Source organism: Oncorhynchus nerka, linkage group LG10 (assembly GCF_034236695.1).
Source record: "Oncorhynchus nerka isolate Pitt River linkage group LG10, Oner_Uvic_2.0, whole genome shotgun sequence".
NCBI classification, from domain to species: domain Eukaryota; kingdom Metazoa; phylum Chordata; class Actinopteri; order Salmoniformes; family Salmonidae; genus Oncorhynchus; species Oncorhynchus nerka.
In genome coordinates, this window is record NC_088405.1 from 16,175,311 (window position 1) to 16,192,845 (window position 17,535).

Consider the following 17,535-nt stretch of genomic DNA (forward strand, 5'->3'; position numbering starts at 1 on the left):
TCTAATAATGATCAGAAAAGTCACTGGCCAGCAATCCAAGAATTACACTCCAGAAGAAAAAGTTACAAAAGGGTTCTTCAACTGTTCCCAAAGGAAAACCCTTTTTAAGTTGAGGTATAACTATGTAGAACCCGAAGACAGTCGAAGAACCCTTTAAGGTTCTAGATATCACCTTTTTTTCTAAGAGTGTAGAGAGAGAAAGGGGGATAGAGAGAGATTCCTACAAAGAGAAACAGTGAGAGGAGGAAGGAGATTAAACGACAGAGAGAAGTCCTTAACTATTTCAGGTGTGTCCTCCACTGGTGGCTATGTCTTTACCTGGAGGGACACATCACCATAACATCCCCATAATGTTCCCATAATGTTACTGTAACACCCCCATAATGTTACTGTAACACCCACATAATGTTACTGTAACACCCCATAATGTTACTGTAACACCACATAATGTTACTGTAACACCCCCATAATGTTACTGTAACACCCACATAATGTTACTGTAACACCCCATAATGTTACTGTAACACCACATAATGTTACTGTAACACCCCATAATGTTACTGTTACACCCCATAATGTTACTGTAACACCCCCATAATGTTACTGTAACACCCCATAATGTCACTGTAACACCCCATAATGTCACTAACACCCCATAATGTTACTGTAACACCCCATAATGTCACTGTAACACTCCCATAAGGTTACTGTAACACCCCATACTGTTACTGTAACACCCCATAATGTTACTGTAACACCCCATAATGTTACTGTAACACCCCATAATGTTACTGTAACACCCCATAATGTTACTGTAACACCACATAATGTTACTGTAACACCCCATAATGTTACTGTAACACCCCATAATGTTACTGTAACACCCCATCATGTTACTGTAACACCCCCATAATGTTACTATAACACCCCCATAATGTTACTGTTACACCCCCATAATGTTACTATAACACCCCCATAATGTTACTGTTACACTCCATACTGTTACTGTAACACCCCATAATGTTACTATAACACCCCCATAATGTCACTAACACCCATAATGTTACTGTAACACCCCATAATGTTACTATAACACCCCATAATGTTACTGTAACACCCCATAATGTTACTGTAACACCCCCATAATGTTACTGTAACACCCCATAATGTTACTGTAACACCCCATAATGTTACTGTAACACCCCCATAATGTTACTGTAACACCCCCATAATGTTACTGTAACACCCCATAATGTTACTGTAACACCCCATAATGTTACTGTAACACCCCATAATGTTACTGTAACACCCCATAATGTTACTGTAACACCCCATAATGTTACTGTAACACCCCATAATGTTACTGTAACACCCCATAATGTTACTGTAACACCCCATCATGTTACATAATGTTACTATAACACCCCATAATGTTACTGTTACACCCCATAATGTTACTGTAACACCCCCATCATGTTACTGTAACACCCCCATAATGTTACTATAACACCCCCATAATGTCACTAAAACCCCCATAATGTTAATGTAACACCCACATAATGTTACTGTAACACCCACATAATGTTACTGTAACACCCCATAATGTTACTGTAACACCCCATAATGTTACTGTAACACCCCCATAATGTTACTGTAACACCCCCATAATGTTACTGTAACACCCCAGTCTGTTACTGCTGGTCCTGACTACCATCTCCATCAGTCTGTTACTGCTGGTCCTGACTACCATCTCTATCAGTCTGTTACTGCTGGTCCTGACAGACCACAACACAAACACTTCTAAAGCTGTGAACACACACAGGACACAGAAGACACACACACACGCACATCTAAAGCTATGAAGACACACGGGACACTAGCAACAATAAGAGACACATGTAGAAGAGAGAGGCTGGGCTGTCTCGTCTCAAATCCTAAACCACATATCTATAGCGCCATCCAGTGGAGGAAATAGGAACCACACTACATGTAAGAGATGCTTCACATTGACAGTGTAGAGTTGATGTTAAACAGTGAATCACAGTGTAGAATGAGTTGATGTTAAACAGTGAATCACAGTGTAGAATGAGTTGATGTTAAACAGTGAATCACAGTGTAGAATGAGTTGATGTTAAACAGTGAATCACAGTGTAGAATGAGTTGATGTTAAACAGTGAATCACAGTGTAGAATGAGTTGATGTTAAACAGTGAATCACAGTGTAGAATGAGTTGATGTTAAACAGTGAATCACAGTGTAGAATGAGTTGATGTTAAACAGTGAATCACAGTGTAGAATGAGTTGATGTTAAACAGTTTCTTCTCCACTACACATTTGTAATGTTGGACATTATGTTTAATTATGTACACATCCAGTAGTAATCACTGTCATCTCCATGCTAACAGCTCATTGTTTGGACAGCGCCTCACCTATCAAAATGCTCCAAATTGAGATTGAATCACATATGCGTTTTTGAATCAAACTTTATTAGACTTCAGAAAATTGTCAACTTAGAATATTAGGCAAAGCATTTACAAAGAGCTGGAAACCCAGCAAACCTTGATTGTATTAATTAATTAGCTTCAACAAGGACAATAGTTCAAGCTGGGTGTTTTATTGCCAGACAATCCTTAACCGTTCATTTGAGGGTTTCTGTTTCATGACTGAAACTTCCACTCAGGTTTTAATATGGTACAAGCGGAACCTCAGCCTTTTGGATGTTGGATCGCTCACCATAGCAAACAACATACATCCTGCATAACTACATAGAGGACAGACACACTCCAACAGTTTCACACACACAGACTGTTACACACACATAGGTACACACACACACACACACACACACACACACACACACACATTTCACTAATCTGAATTTTCAGTCATTATGACTACTTCCTGTCTACAGAAATGCTTTAGTCCAGAATAACTGAGAGGAATTATAGAATTTACATGAACTAATGTTAGCTAAAATGTTTATCTAAATGACATTAGTTTAATTGTGTTTTGTAACTGATATAATGTCTCTGTACCTGAACAGTCTGTTGACTGAGGACCCTCTGTTAGGGATGTTATTGAAGAACTCCTCTACTTCATTGTCGTTGTTGAAGTCTGCAGCGATGACCGTACCCACCGGAGATGCCATGGAGAGCTTCTGAGACACTACTTACTGGGGGAGGGAGACAATATGTTTACACGCACACTCTTATCCAGAGTGACTTACAGGAACACATTTCCACCTAGTCAGCTAAGGGATTCAAACCAGCAACCTTTCGGTTACTGGTCCGACACTCTTAACCGCTAGGCTACCTGTCGTCCATGTAATGACACGTACACAACAGGAACACCAGGAACACCAATGTAACATTATGGGAAAACACGCTATGTACAGTAAAACCAGTTAGCTACACTAACACCAGGTAGCTAACACCACATTACACTACGAGACATCATGTGGTGTAGGCAATGGTTCATGTCGATAACAGATATTACAACCACCCTGGCGAAAACCAAATAGTGTTTCAAACAGTCCTGTCTGGAAGAACTCTGAATGTGTATTCTTAATTAAAAGGGTAATTAATACATGTGCAATTGTGGTGAAAGGTATTGAAATATGACCGCTGACGTTAGTATAACTTAGTATCTATAAGCAAAGTGAGTCGTGTGTAATTGGTCTGCTGAGGAAGCTGTTGTAATGTGTTGTTGTAACAAAAACCTGCACCTCCTGTATTTCTCCAGGACCAGGCATGGTGTCCACTGCTGTAGTAACTGGGAAGATCAAACTGTTGCACTATTGTACTACATTGATGAGTTCTTTAGCTGAGTCAGGTGTTTTAGTGCTGGGCTAGAAGACAATCCTGCCAACACAGTAGCTCTCCAGGTTATGCTGTGGTACAGTAACTGTGAGTATCTTTTTTGGAGGCTACAGTACAGCTCAAACTACAGTACCGTTCTCCTCGCTTCAGTGAGGCGCTGATAAGCTGAAGAAGCGTCATGGTCTTCCCCTTCTCTTCTGTTATCTCTCTTTCTGTCTCTCTCTACCTCCTGACTCACTCCTCCCTCTCTTCTCCCTCCTCTTTTTCCGATTTTGTTGCGTTACAACCTATAACTTGGATAACAGTCAGCTTCAGCTCGGTCAAAACCTGCCAGTCTGCACAGCTTAAATGTAAATGTAAATGTATAAACCCAGAGCATATCGGACTGCTTTTTTCTACCTCATCACCTGATTCCTGCCGCAAGCCCTGGTCCATTACACCAGATCATCGCAGCTAGCTAGCTGCATTCGAGTGACTACTGCTGGCTAATGCCTCTGTCCCGAAACAAGTGCCAGTTAGCCTTGAGCTAGCCTCAAGCTCGGCCCATCTCCCAGCTACCTAAAGAGGTCTACCAGCTAATTCTTGGGCTACCAATTGGCCTGGACCCTTTATTGCTGACATGGAGCCACCGAGGTGGTTTCGACAGGCTCTTCCGTTGCGACGTCGCCGAAGGCCCATCTGCTAGCCCCGGCCAGCTAGCTGTCTGAATAGCCGTGTCTCCAGCTCGCCTAGCGTAGTAGCGACGACTGAACGGCTCCCTGACTCACCAATTGCTGCTCATTGGACCCTATGATCACTTGGCTACAAATGCCTCTCTCTAATGGCAATATGTCTTGCTGTTTTGGTTAGCTATTATTGTCTTATTTCACTGTGGAGCCCACAGCCTTGCAAGAATATGGACATGGAACCAACAAGCCTTCGATAACCCTTTTGTCCCACCCCCCCACATGCGGTGACCTCACCTGGCTTAACTGGTGCCTCTAGAGACTAAACCTCTCTCACTCAATGTCTGAAAGGTTTACCTCCACTGTACTCACATCCTACCATACCCTTGTCTGTACATTATGCCTTGAATCTATTCTTCCATGCCCAGAAATCTTCTCCAGAGCCATAAGAAAATATTGCTTTATTTACTCTCTGTTCAAAACACACTAGACGAACACCAGTTCTTATAGCCTTTAGCTCTAGAGACTAAACCCAATGTTATCCTACTCCTCCTCTGTTCCTCTGGTGATGACCAGTTCTTATAGCCTTTAACCCAGGCCCTGCAGCCCCCAGCACCACTCCCACTAACCCAGGCGCTCTCATTTGTTGACTTCTGTAACCGTAAAAGTCTTGGTTTCATGCATGTTAACATCAGAAGCCTCCTCCCTAAGCTTGTTTATTCACTGCTTTAGCACAGTCTGCCAACCCTGATGTCCTAATCGTGTCTGAATCCTGGCTTAGGAAGGCCACCAAAAATTCTGAAATGTACATCCCCAACTACAACATTTTCTGACAAGATAGAACTGCCAAAGGGGACAGAGTTGTAATCTACTGCAGAGATAGCCTGCAGAGTTCTGTCATAATATCCAGGTCTATGTCCAAACAAAGTCTCTCATCGTTGCTGCTTGTTATAGACCCCCCTCAGCCCCCAGCTGTGCCCTGGACACCATATGTGAATTGATTTGGCCCCATCTATCTTCAGAGTTCATACTGTTCAGAGTTCATACTGTTAGATGGCCTGAACTGGGATCCGTAACCATGGGCACCCTCTTAGATATCATCCTGACCAACTTGCCCTCTAAATACACCTCTGCTGGGTTTAATCAATATGGCAGTAGATACTCTTGCATTTGTGCTGCAGGGTAGCCTAGTGGTTAGAGCGTTGGACTAGTAACCGAAAGGTTGCAAATTCATATCCCTGAGCTGACAAGGTACAAATCTGTCGTTCTGCCCCTGAACAGGCAGTTAACCCACTGTTCCTAGGCTGTCATTGAAAATAAGAATTTGTTCTTAACTGACTTGCCTAGTTAAATAAAGGTAAAATTAAAATAAAAAATACCAGATATCTAGGTGGATCTATTTACGTATTATTACTAACTTGCCCTTTATAGCTATAAGAAGTAGGGTATTTGGTTGATACTCGTCCGAGTAGAGGTCCTGCTCATTCCAGTGAGTCTTACACCACCAATCATACATAGTAATGTATAGCAGTTAGCAGGTGCGTTTATCTACAGTGACTTACATAGTATATGGGTGGCCCTGGCGAGAATCGAACTTCATTCCTGGCATTGCAAGGGCCATGCTCTATCGACAGAGCCACACAGGAATAGGTAGATCTCTTCACCACACTCAATATTCACCCCAGCTCAGTCCCCCAAGTCTGTCGCTCCATCTCTGTCTCTTCAGCTAGATAATCAGCTCAGCTGTGTTCTAAGTTCAAACCAGGTAATTCCTACCTGCTGGGAAATGTTTTACAGATACTTTTAACTACATGAAGTATTGCCATGCTAGCAAAACTGTGCAAAGCTGTTTGTAATAATGTCATCTGGTTGTGTGGGGATACCTAACCTAAGTCTAACACATCTAATGTTTTATATAAAACAGATACAAATATTTAGCAGGGTCTGTAAGGGTACAAAATACTACTATAAGCGTTTCATTTAGCACCTTTATAAAGTCAGAGTTTGTAAATTCAAAGCGTTGTTCGTAAATTCTGTGTTTCGCTCTAAGAGCACTCAGAGCGTACACTGGACGCTCTGGCCAAGAGATGAGCAGAGAGGGAGATTGAATAGTAGAGGGAGAGAGAATAGTAGAGGGAGAGAGAATAGGAGATGGAGAGAGAATAGGAGATGGAGAGAGAATAGGAGATGGAGAGAGAATAGTAGAGGGAGAGAGAATAGGAGATGGAGAGAGAATAGGAGATGGAGAGAGAATAGTAGAGGGAGAGAGAATAGTAGAGGGAGAGAGAATAGTAGAGGGAGAGAGAATAGGAGAGGGAGAGAGAATAGTAGAGGGAGAGAGAATAGTAGAGGGAGAGAGAATAGTAGAGGGAGAGAGAATAGGAGATGGAGAGAGAATAGGAGATGGAGAGAGAATAGGAGATGGAGAGAGAATAGGAGATGGAGAGAGAATAGTAGAGGGAGAGAGAATAGGAGATGGAGAGAGAATAGGAGATGGAGAGAGAATAGTAGAGGGAGAGAGAATAGGAGATGGAGAGAGAATAGGAGATGGAGAGAGAATAGGAAAGGAAGAGGAAAAAGGTGGAGGAGGGAGGGAGGGGAGGTGAGGAGAGGAGAGAAAGGTGACTAGGGTTGCAAAGTTGCCAGAATTTTCTGTAATTTTTGTAATTAACAGAAAATCTATGGCAATCTATTGTAACTTTGGTCATTTATACTTTAATAACTTGTTTTAAATGTATTCATATACTGTATAGTATTCATTTTTTCTTATATATGTATCCATATTGTCCATGAGTTTCTAGTCGATAAACCATATGTTTCAAGAGAAAATAGCCTAATTAATGAAGAAAAGCATCTAATCAACAATGGCATTATTTTCAATTAACTCTGCAACTTGTCCAACTACTAACTTTCTTCACAGCTACCACCAGTTTGACGCCAAAACATTGACAACAAATACATATTGAAAATGAGCCTGTTGCTTTCAGCTACAGGGATGTTTTTTTATAAGTGGGAGTTAAGAATTTACAATTAGGATTAGTAGAAAGGACAAAAACCCTCAGAACAATTCAAAATGATTTGATAAGGATCCGTTATTGTAAAACTGAGCACGCACCCCTATGGGGCCCTCGTGTTGACGATCAGTGTGGCAGAGGTGTTGTTACCTACCTCAGAAGGTCCAGGATCCAGTTGCACAGGAAGAAGATCAGACCTAGGCCCTAAACTTAGTGATGACCTTAGAGGGCAATATCAAATCAAATCAAATTGTATTTGTCACATACGCTGAATACAACAGGTGAAATCCTTACTTACAAGCCCAACAATGCAGTTTTAAGAAAATACCACAAAAAAACAAGAGATAAGAATAACAAATAATTAAAGAGCAGCAGTAAATAACAATAGCGGGGCTTTATACAGGGGGTACCGGTACAGAGTCAATGTGGAGGCTTTATACAGGGGGGTACCAGTACAGAGACAATGTGGCGGCTATATACAGGGGGTACCGGTACAGAGTCAATGTGGTGGCTTTATACAGGGGGTACCATAACAGAGTCATTGTGCTGGGACACCGGTGTCGAGGTAATTGAGGTAATACGTACATGTTGGTAGAGTTAATTGACTCTGCATTGAAAATAACAGAGAGTAGCAACAGCGTAGAAGAGGATTAGCTGTTCAGGAGTCTTATGGCTTGGGGGTAGAAGCTTTTTAGAAGCCTCTTGGACCTAGACTTGGTGCTCCGGTACCGCTTGCCGTGCGGTAGCAGAGAGAACAGTCTATGATTAGGGTGGCTGGAGTCTTTGACAATTTTTAGGGCCTTCCTCTGACACCGCCTGGTATAAAGTTCCTGGATGGCAGGAAGCTTGAACCCGGTGATGTACTGGGCCGTATGCACTACCCTCTGTAGTGCCTTGCGGTCGGAGGCCAAGCAGTTGCCATACCAGGCAGTGATGCAATCCGTAAAAAAGCTCTCGATGGTGCAGCTGAAAACCTTTTGAGGATACGAGGACCCATGCCAAATCTTTTCAGTCTCCTGAGGGGGAATAGGTTTTGTCGTGCCCTCTTCATGACTGTCTTGATGTGCTTGGACAATGCTAGTTTGTTGGTGATGTGGACGCCAAGGAACTTGAAACTCTGCTCGGTTCTCCTTTCGTTGAGTCCACAATCATCTCTTTTGTCTTGATCACAGGGAGAGGTTGTCCTTGCACCACACGTTCAGGTCTCTGACCTCCTCCCTATACTCTGTCTTATCGTTGTCGGTGATCAGGCTGTTGTGTCATCAGCAAACTAAATGAGGGTGTTCGAGTCGTGCCTGGCCGTGCAGTCATGAGTAAACAGGGAGTAAACAGGGAGTAAACAAGGAGTACAGGAGGGGACTGAGCATGTTGTGTTGTTACCTACCCTTACCACCTGGGGGGCAGCCCGTCAGGGATCCAGTTGCAGAGAGTCCAGGATCCAGTTGCAGAGAGGAGGTGTTTAGTCCCAGGGTCGTTAGCTTAGTGATGAGCTTTGAGGGCACTATGGTGTTGAAAGCTGAGCTGTAGTCAATGAATAGCATTCTCACATACTGTAGGTGTTCCTTTTGTCCAGGTGTGAAAGGGCAGTGTGGAGTGCAATCGAGATTGCATCATCTGTGGATCTGTTGGTGCGGTGTGCAAATTTAGTGGGTCTAGGTTTTCTGGGATAATGGTGTTGATGTGAGCCATGACCTGCCTATCAAAGCAGTTCATGGCTACAGACGTGATTGCTATGGGTCGGTAGTAATTTAGGCAGGTTCTTGGGCACATGCTCTCATGCATGTTTCAGTGTTACTTGCCTCGAAGCAAGCATAGAAGTTATTTAGCTCGTCTGGTAGGCTTGTGTCACTGGGCAGCTTTCGAATGTGCTTCACTTTGTAGTCTGTAATGGTTTGCAAGCCCTGCCACATCGGACGAGAGTCGGAGTACGGTTCGATTTTAGTACTGTATTGATGCTTTGCCTGTTTGATGGTTCGTCGGAGGGCATAGCGGGATTTCTTATAACCTTCCAGATTAGAGTACCACACTTTTATAGCGGGGGCTCTAACCTTTAGCTCAGTGCGAATGTTTCCTGTAATTCATGGCTTCTGGTTGGGGTATGTACGTACAGTCACTGCTGGGACGACGTGCTCGATGCACTTACCCAAGCCATAAGACTCCTGAACAGGTAACCAAATGGCTACCCAGACTATTTGCTTTGTGTGCCCCCCTCCAATCACTCTTTTACGCTGCTGCTACTCTCTGTTAATCATATATGCATAGTCACTTTAACTATATCTTGCTCCCAGACAGACTAAACTTTTTTGCTGGCTTTGAGGACAATACAGTGCCACTGACACGGTCTGCTACCAAAACCTGCAGACTTTCCTTCACTGCAGCAGACGTGAGTAAAACATTTAAACGTGTTAACCCTCGCAAGGCTGCAGGCCCAGGCGGCATCCCCAGCCGCGCCCTCAGGGCATGCGCAGAGCAGTTGGCTGGTGTGTTTACGGACATATTCAATCAATCCGTATCCCAGTCTGCTGTTTCTACATGCTTCAAGAGGGCCACCATTGTTCCTGTTCCCAAGAAAGATAAGGTAACTGAGCTAAACGACTCCCGCCCTGTAGCACTCACTTCCATCATCATGAAGTGCTTTGAGAGACTAGTCAAGGACCATATCACCTCCACCCTACCTGACACCCTAGAGTCTAGGGCCTAGACCCACTCCAATTTGCTCACTGCCCCAATAGGTCCACAGACAACGCAATCACAACCACACTGCACACTGCCCTAACCCATCTGGACAAGAGTAATACCTATGTTGTTCATCGACTACAGGTCAGCATTTAACACCATAGTACCCTCCAAACTCGTCATCAAGCTCAAGACCCTGGTTCTCGACCCAGCCCTGTGCAACTGGGTACTGGACTTCCTGACGGGCCGCCCCCAGGTGGTGAGGGTAGGTAACAACATCTCCACCCCGTTGATCCTCAACGCTGGGACCCCACAAGGGTAGGTTCTGAGCCCTCTCCTGTACTCCCTGTTCACCCAAGACTGCGTCGCCATGCACGCCTCCAACTCAATCATCAAGTTTGCGGACGACACTACAGTGGTAGGCTTGATTACCAACAACGACGAGACAGCCTACAGGGAGGAGGTGAGGGCCCTCAGAGTGTGGTGTAAGGAAAATAACCTCACATTCAACGTCAACAAAACAAAGGAGGTGATTGTGGACTTCAGGAAACAGCAGAGGGAGCACCCCCCTATCCATATCGACGGGACAGTAGTGGAGAGGGTAGTAAGTTTTAAGTTCCTCGGCATACACATCACGGACAAATTGAATTGGTCCACCCACACAGACAGCGTTGTGAAGAAGGCGCAGCAGCGTCTCTTCAACCTCAGGAGGCTGAAGAAATTCGGCTTGTCACCAAAAGCACTCACTAACTTCTACAGATGCACAATCAAGAGCATCCTGTCGGGCTGTATCACCGCCTGGTATGGCAACTGCTCCACCCACAACCGCAAGGCTCTACAGAGGGTAGTGAGGTCTGCACAACTCATCACCGGGGGCAAACTTCCTGCCCTCCAGGACACCTACACCAACCGATGTCATAGGAAGGCCATAAAGATCATCAAGGACAACAACCACCCGAGCCACTGCCTGTTCACCCCGCTCTCATCCAGAAGGCGATGTCATTACAGGTGCATCAAAGTAGGGGCCGAGAGACTGAAAAAGAGCTTCTATCTCAAGGCCATCAGACTGTTAAACAGCCACCACTAACATTGAGTGGCTGCTGCCAACATACTGACTCAACTTTTATTTCTTTACTTACCTATTGTCTACATAATACCTTTTTTTGCACGATTGGTTAGAGCCTGTAAGTAAGCATTTCACCTGTTGTATTCGGCGCACGTGACAAATAAACTTTGATTTGATAAAGCCAGTGACTGATGTGGTGTTTTCCTCAATGACATCGGAAGAATCCCGGAACATATTCCAGTCTGTACTAGCAAAACAGTCCTGTAGTTTAGCATCTGCTTCATCTGGCAACTTTTTTTATCTATCGAGTCTCTGGTGCTTCTTGCTTTAATTTTTGCTTTTAAGCAGGAGTCAGGAGGATATAATTATGGTCAGACTTGCCAAATGGAGGGCGAGGGAGAGCTTTGTATGCGTCTCTGTGTGTGGAGTAAAAGTGGTCTAGTTTTTTTCCCACCCTGGTTGCACATTTAACATGCTGATAGAAATGAGGTCAAACTGATTTAAGTTTCACTGCATTAAAGTCCCCGGCCACTAGGAACGCCGCCTCTGGATGAGTGTTTTCCTGTTTGCTTATGGCGGAATACAGCTCATTGAGTGCGGTTTTAGTGCCAGCATCGGTCAATATGGTGTTGAAAGCTGAGCTGTAGTCAATGGACAGCATTCTTACATAGGTATTTCTCTTGTCCTGGTGGGCTAGGGCAGTGTGCAGTGTAACAGTGATTTCGTCGTCGTTGAATCTGTTGGGGCGATATGCCAATTCTTGCGGGTCTAGGTTGTCGGGTACTTCCGGCGCGGACTGAGATGGCCGCCTCGCTTCGCGTTCCTAGGAAACTATGCAGTTTTTTGTTTTTTTACGTGTTATTTCTTACATTAGTACCCCAGGTCATCTTAGGTTTCATTACATACAGTCGAGAAGAACTACTGAATATAAGATCAGCGCCAACTCACCATCAGTACGACCAAGAATATGTTTTCCGCGACGCGGATCCGGTGTTCTGCCTTACAAACAGGACAACGGAATGGATCGCATGCAGCGACCCAAGGAAACGACTCCGAAAAAGAGGGAAACGAGGCGGTGTTCTGGTCAGACTCCGAAAAAGGGCACATCGCGCACCACTCCCCAGCATTCTTCTTGCCAATGTCCAGTCTCTTGACAACAAGGTTGACGAAATCCGAGCAAGGGTAGCATTCCAGAGGGACATCAGAGACTGCAACGTTCTCTGCTTCACAGAAACATGGCTTACTGGGAAGACGCTATCCGATGCGGTGCAGCCAACGGGTTTCTCCACGCATCGCGCCGACAGAAACAAACATCTTTCTGGTAAGAAGAGTGGCGGGGGCGTATGCCTCATGACTAACGAGACATGGTGTGATGAAGGAAACATACAGGAACTCAAATCCTTCTGTTCACCTGATTTAGAATTCCTCACAATCAAATGTAGACCGCATTATCTTCCAAGAGAATTCTCCTCGATTATAATCACAGCCGTATATATCCCCCAAGCAGACACATCGATGGCTCTGAACGAACTTTATTTAACTCTTTGCAAACTGGAAACCATTTATCCGGAGGCTGCATTCATTGTAGCTGGGGATTTTAACAAAGCTAATCTGAAAACAAGACTCCCTAAATTTTACCAGCATATCGATTGCGCAACCAGGGGTGGTAAAACCTTGGATCATTGTTACTCTAACTTCCGCGACGCATATAAGGCCCTGCCCCGCCCCCTTTCGGAAAAGCTGACCACGACTCCATTTTGCTGATCCCTGCCTACAGGCAGAAACTAAAACAAGAGGCTCCCACGCTGAGGTCTGTCCAACGCTGGTCAGACCAAGCTGACTCCACACTCCAAGACTGCTTCCATCACGTGGACTGGGACATGTTTCGTATTGCGTCAGATGGAAATATTGACGAATACGCTGATTCAGTGTGCGAGTTCATTAGAACGTGCGTCGAAGATGTCGTTCCCATAGCAACGATAAAAACATTCCCAAACCAGAAACCGTGGATTGATGGCAGCATTCGCGTGAAACTGAAAGCGCGAACCACTGCTTTTAATCAGGGCAAGGTGTCTGGTAATATGTCCGAATATAAACAATGCAGCTATTCCTCCGCAAGGCTATTAAACAAGCTAAGCGTCAGTACAGAGACAAAGTGGAATCTCAATTCAATGGCTCAGACACAAGAGGCATGTGGCAGGGTCTACAGTCAATCACGGACTACAAGAAGAAACTCAGCCCAGTCACGGACCAGGATGTCTTGCTCCCAGGCAGACTAAATAACTTTTTTGCCCGCTTTGAGGACAATACAGTGCCACTGACACGGCCTGCAACGAAAACATGCGGTCTCTCCTTCACTGCAGCCGAGGTGAGTAAGACATTTAAACGTGTTAACCCTCGCAAGGCTGCAGGCCCAGACGGCATCCCCAGCCGCGCCCTCAGAGCATGCGCAGACCAGCTGGCCGGTGTGTTTACGGACATATTCAATCAATCCCTATACCAGTCTGCTGTTCCCACATGCTTCAAGAGGGCCACCATTGTTCCTGTTCCCAAGAAAGCTAAGGTAACTGAGCTAAACGACTACCGCCCCGTAGCACTCACTTCCGTCATCATGAAGTGCTTTGAGAGACTAGTCAAGGACCATATCACCTCCACCCTACCTGACACCCTAGACCCACTCCAATTTGCTTACCGCCCAAATAGGTCCACAGACGATGCAATCTCAACCACACTGCACACTGCCCTAACCCACCTGGACAAGAGGAATACCTATGTGAGAATGCTGTTCATCGACTACAGCTCGGCATTCAACACCATAGTACCCTCCAAGCTCGTCATCAAGCTCGAGACCCTGGGTCTCGACCCCGCCCTGTGCAACTGGGTACTGGACTTCCTGACGGGCCGCCCCCAGGTGGTGAGGGTAGGCAACAACATCTCCTCCCCGCTGATCCTCAACACGGGGCCCCACAAGGGTGCGTTCTGAGCCCTCTCCTGTACTCCCTGTTCACCCACGACTGCGTGGCCATGCACGCCTCCAACTCAATCATCAAGTTTGCGGACGACACAACAGTGGTAGGCTTGATTACCAACAACGACGAGACGGCCTACAGGGAGGAGGTGAGGGCCCTCGGAGTGTGGTGTCAGGAAAATAACCTCACACTCAACGTCAACAAAACTAAGGAGATGATTGTGGACTTCAGGAAACAGCAGAGGGAATACCCCCTATCCACATCGATGGATCAGTAGTGGAGAGGGTAGCAAGTTTTAAGTTCCTCGGCATACACATCACAGACAAACTGAATTGGTCCACTCACACTGACAGCGTCGTGAAGAAGGCGCAGCAGCGCCTCTTCAACCTCAGGAGGCTGAAGAAATTCGGCTTGTCACCAAAAGCACTCACAAACTTCTACAGATGCACAATCGAGAGCATCCTGGCGGGCTGTATCACCGCCTGGTACGGCAACTGCTCCGCCCTCAACCGTAAGGCTCTCCAGAGGGTAGTGAGGTCTGCACAACGCATCACCGGGGCAAACTACCTGCCCTCCTGGACACCTACACCACCCGATGTTACAGGAAGGCCATAAAGATCATCAAGGACATCAACCACCCGAACCACTGCCTGTTCACCCCGCTATCATCCAGAAGGCGAGGTCAGTACAGGTGCATCAAAGCTGGGACCGAGAGACTGAAAAACAGCTTCTATCTCAAGGCCATCAGACTGTTAAACAGCCACCACTAACATTGAGTGGCTGCTGCCAACACACTGTCATTGACACTGACCCAACTCCAGCCACTTTAATAATGGGAATTGATGGGAAATGATGTAAATATATCACTAGCCACTTTAAACAATGCTACCTTATATAATGTTACTTACCCTACATTATTCATCTCATATGCATATGTATATACTGTACTCTAGATCATCGACTGCATTCTTATGTCACTAGCCACTTTAACTATGCCACTTTGTTTACTTTGTCTACATACTCATCTCATATGTATATACTGTACTCGATACCATCTACTGTATGCTGCTCTGTACCATCACTCATTCATATATCCTTATGTACATATTCCTTATCCCCTTACACTGTGTATAAGACAGTAGTTTTGGAATTGTTAGTTAGATTACTTGTTGGTTATCACTGCATTGTCGGAACTAGAAGCACAAGCATTTCGCTACACTCGCATTAACATCTGCTAACCATGTGTATGTGACAAATAAAATTTGATTTGATTTGATTTGAGGTGGAGAGGATATGGTCTTTCACCAGCCTCTCAAAGCGCTTCATGATGACAGAAGTGAGTGCAGTTCAGTTAAGTTTGCTTTCTTGGGTACAGAAACAATTCTGGGCATCTTGAAGCAGGTGGGGACAGACGGGGATATGGAGAGTCTGAATATGTCCATAAACACTCCAGCCAGCTGGTCTGCATATGCTCTGAGAACGCGGTTTGGGACGCTGTCTGGGCCAGCAGCCTTGTGAAGGTTAACACACTTAAATTACTTTCCCATGTCGGCTACGGAGATTGAGAGCACACAAACCTCGTGATTGGAGGGGGCCCAAGGCGGCGGCTCGATGTTGTTTTCCACGAAGCGGGCGAAGAAGGTGTTTAGGTTATCCGGGAGTGAGGCATCGGTGTCCACTACATGGCTAGTTTTCCCTGTATAATCACTGATTGTCGGGAGTCCCTGCCACACACGACTGGTGTCTGAGCCGTTGAATTGCGACTCCACTTTGTCCCTGTGCTCCCTTTTGCCTCTTTGATTGCCTTATGGAGGGCATAGCTGGTCTGTTTGTTCACGTCCATGTCACCTTGCCATGGTTAATCGCGGTGGTTTGGGCTCTCAGTTTAGCATGAATGCTGCCATCTATCCACAGTTTTTGGTTTGGATAAGGTATAATAGTCACAGTGGGATCAACATCTTCTATGCAATTCCTGATGAACCCAGTCACTGAGTCAGTGTATACGTCGATACTATTCTCAGAGGCGACCCAGAACGTTTCCCATTCAGCGTGATCAAAACAATCTTGAAGCACAGATTCTGATTGGTCAGACCAACGTTGAACAGTCCTTACCACGGGTACTTCCTGTTTAAGTTTCTGCCTATAGGTGGGGAGGAAATATTTCATATACAATGGACCAGTAGACATTCTTTCAGAATGTTCTAGGTTCTATGGTCATCTGATTTGCCGAATTACTGATTACCATAGGACCTAGGCCATTTCTGGTTAACAAAGGACCTAGGCCATTTTCTGATTAACATAGGACCTAGGCCATTCTGAATCAGAATACCATAGGACCATGAATGACGGTTCTATCCACACACGCTATATGTCAGTAAAAGGGTGAATGACGATTATATACCTGGATCTATGTAGGTGACATAGAACTACAACATCAGTCTACTTCTATGTAGGGTAAATGACAGTTCTATCCATTCCAGCTCTATGTCAATGAAAGGGTGAATGTCTATAGATGTCAGTGACAGGGTGTGGGTGCAGTATACAGGGACAGGTCTGTGATTGAGAGGGAACACACAGTCTCCATTGTAACCAGCCCTGAGGTCTCATAACACGTGTTGCTTCCAGGAAGCAGCCTAGTTCAGTCAGGAATAAACAAGAACAGAGTGGCTGGAGGGGTGTTTATCAACTCACTTCGCACTCTCTTGGCTGACGGGTGTTTATCAATTCACCTCCGTTGCTTTCATCTTTGAAATGTGTTTCCCGTCCATCCTGTTTGCTAAGCAGCTGTTTTAACTCTGCATTGGGGTTTGGTTTCTCTGAGAATGACCACATCACAGGTCAAAATGTTTTCTAACTGGGCGGACATCTGTGTGTGTGTGCGTGTGCATGTGCGTGCCCAGTCAGGGCAGGGTGTGTCAGGTGTTTGGTTATCAAATCAAACTTTCATTTTGAAGAAAAGAAATGTAGAACATATGGGTTCTGTCAAAACTGGCCTGAATGCCCCACCCCTCCCATCATGGTAAACTGGCCTGAATGCCCCACCCCTCCCATCATGGTAAACTGGCCTGAATGCCCCACCCCTCCCATCATGGTAAACTGGCCTGAATGCCCCACCCCTCCCATCATGGTAAACTGGCCTGAATGCCCCACCCCTCCCATCATGGTAAACTGGCCTGAATGCCCCACCCCTCCCATCATGGTAAACTGGCCTGAATGCCCCACCCCTCCCATCATGGTAAACTGGCCTGAATGCCCCACCCCTCCCATCATGGTAAACTGGCCTGAATGCCCCACCCTCCCATCATGGTAAACTGGCCTGAATGCCCCA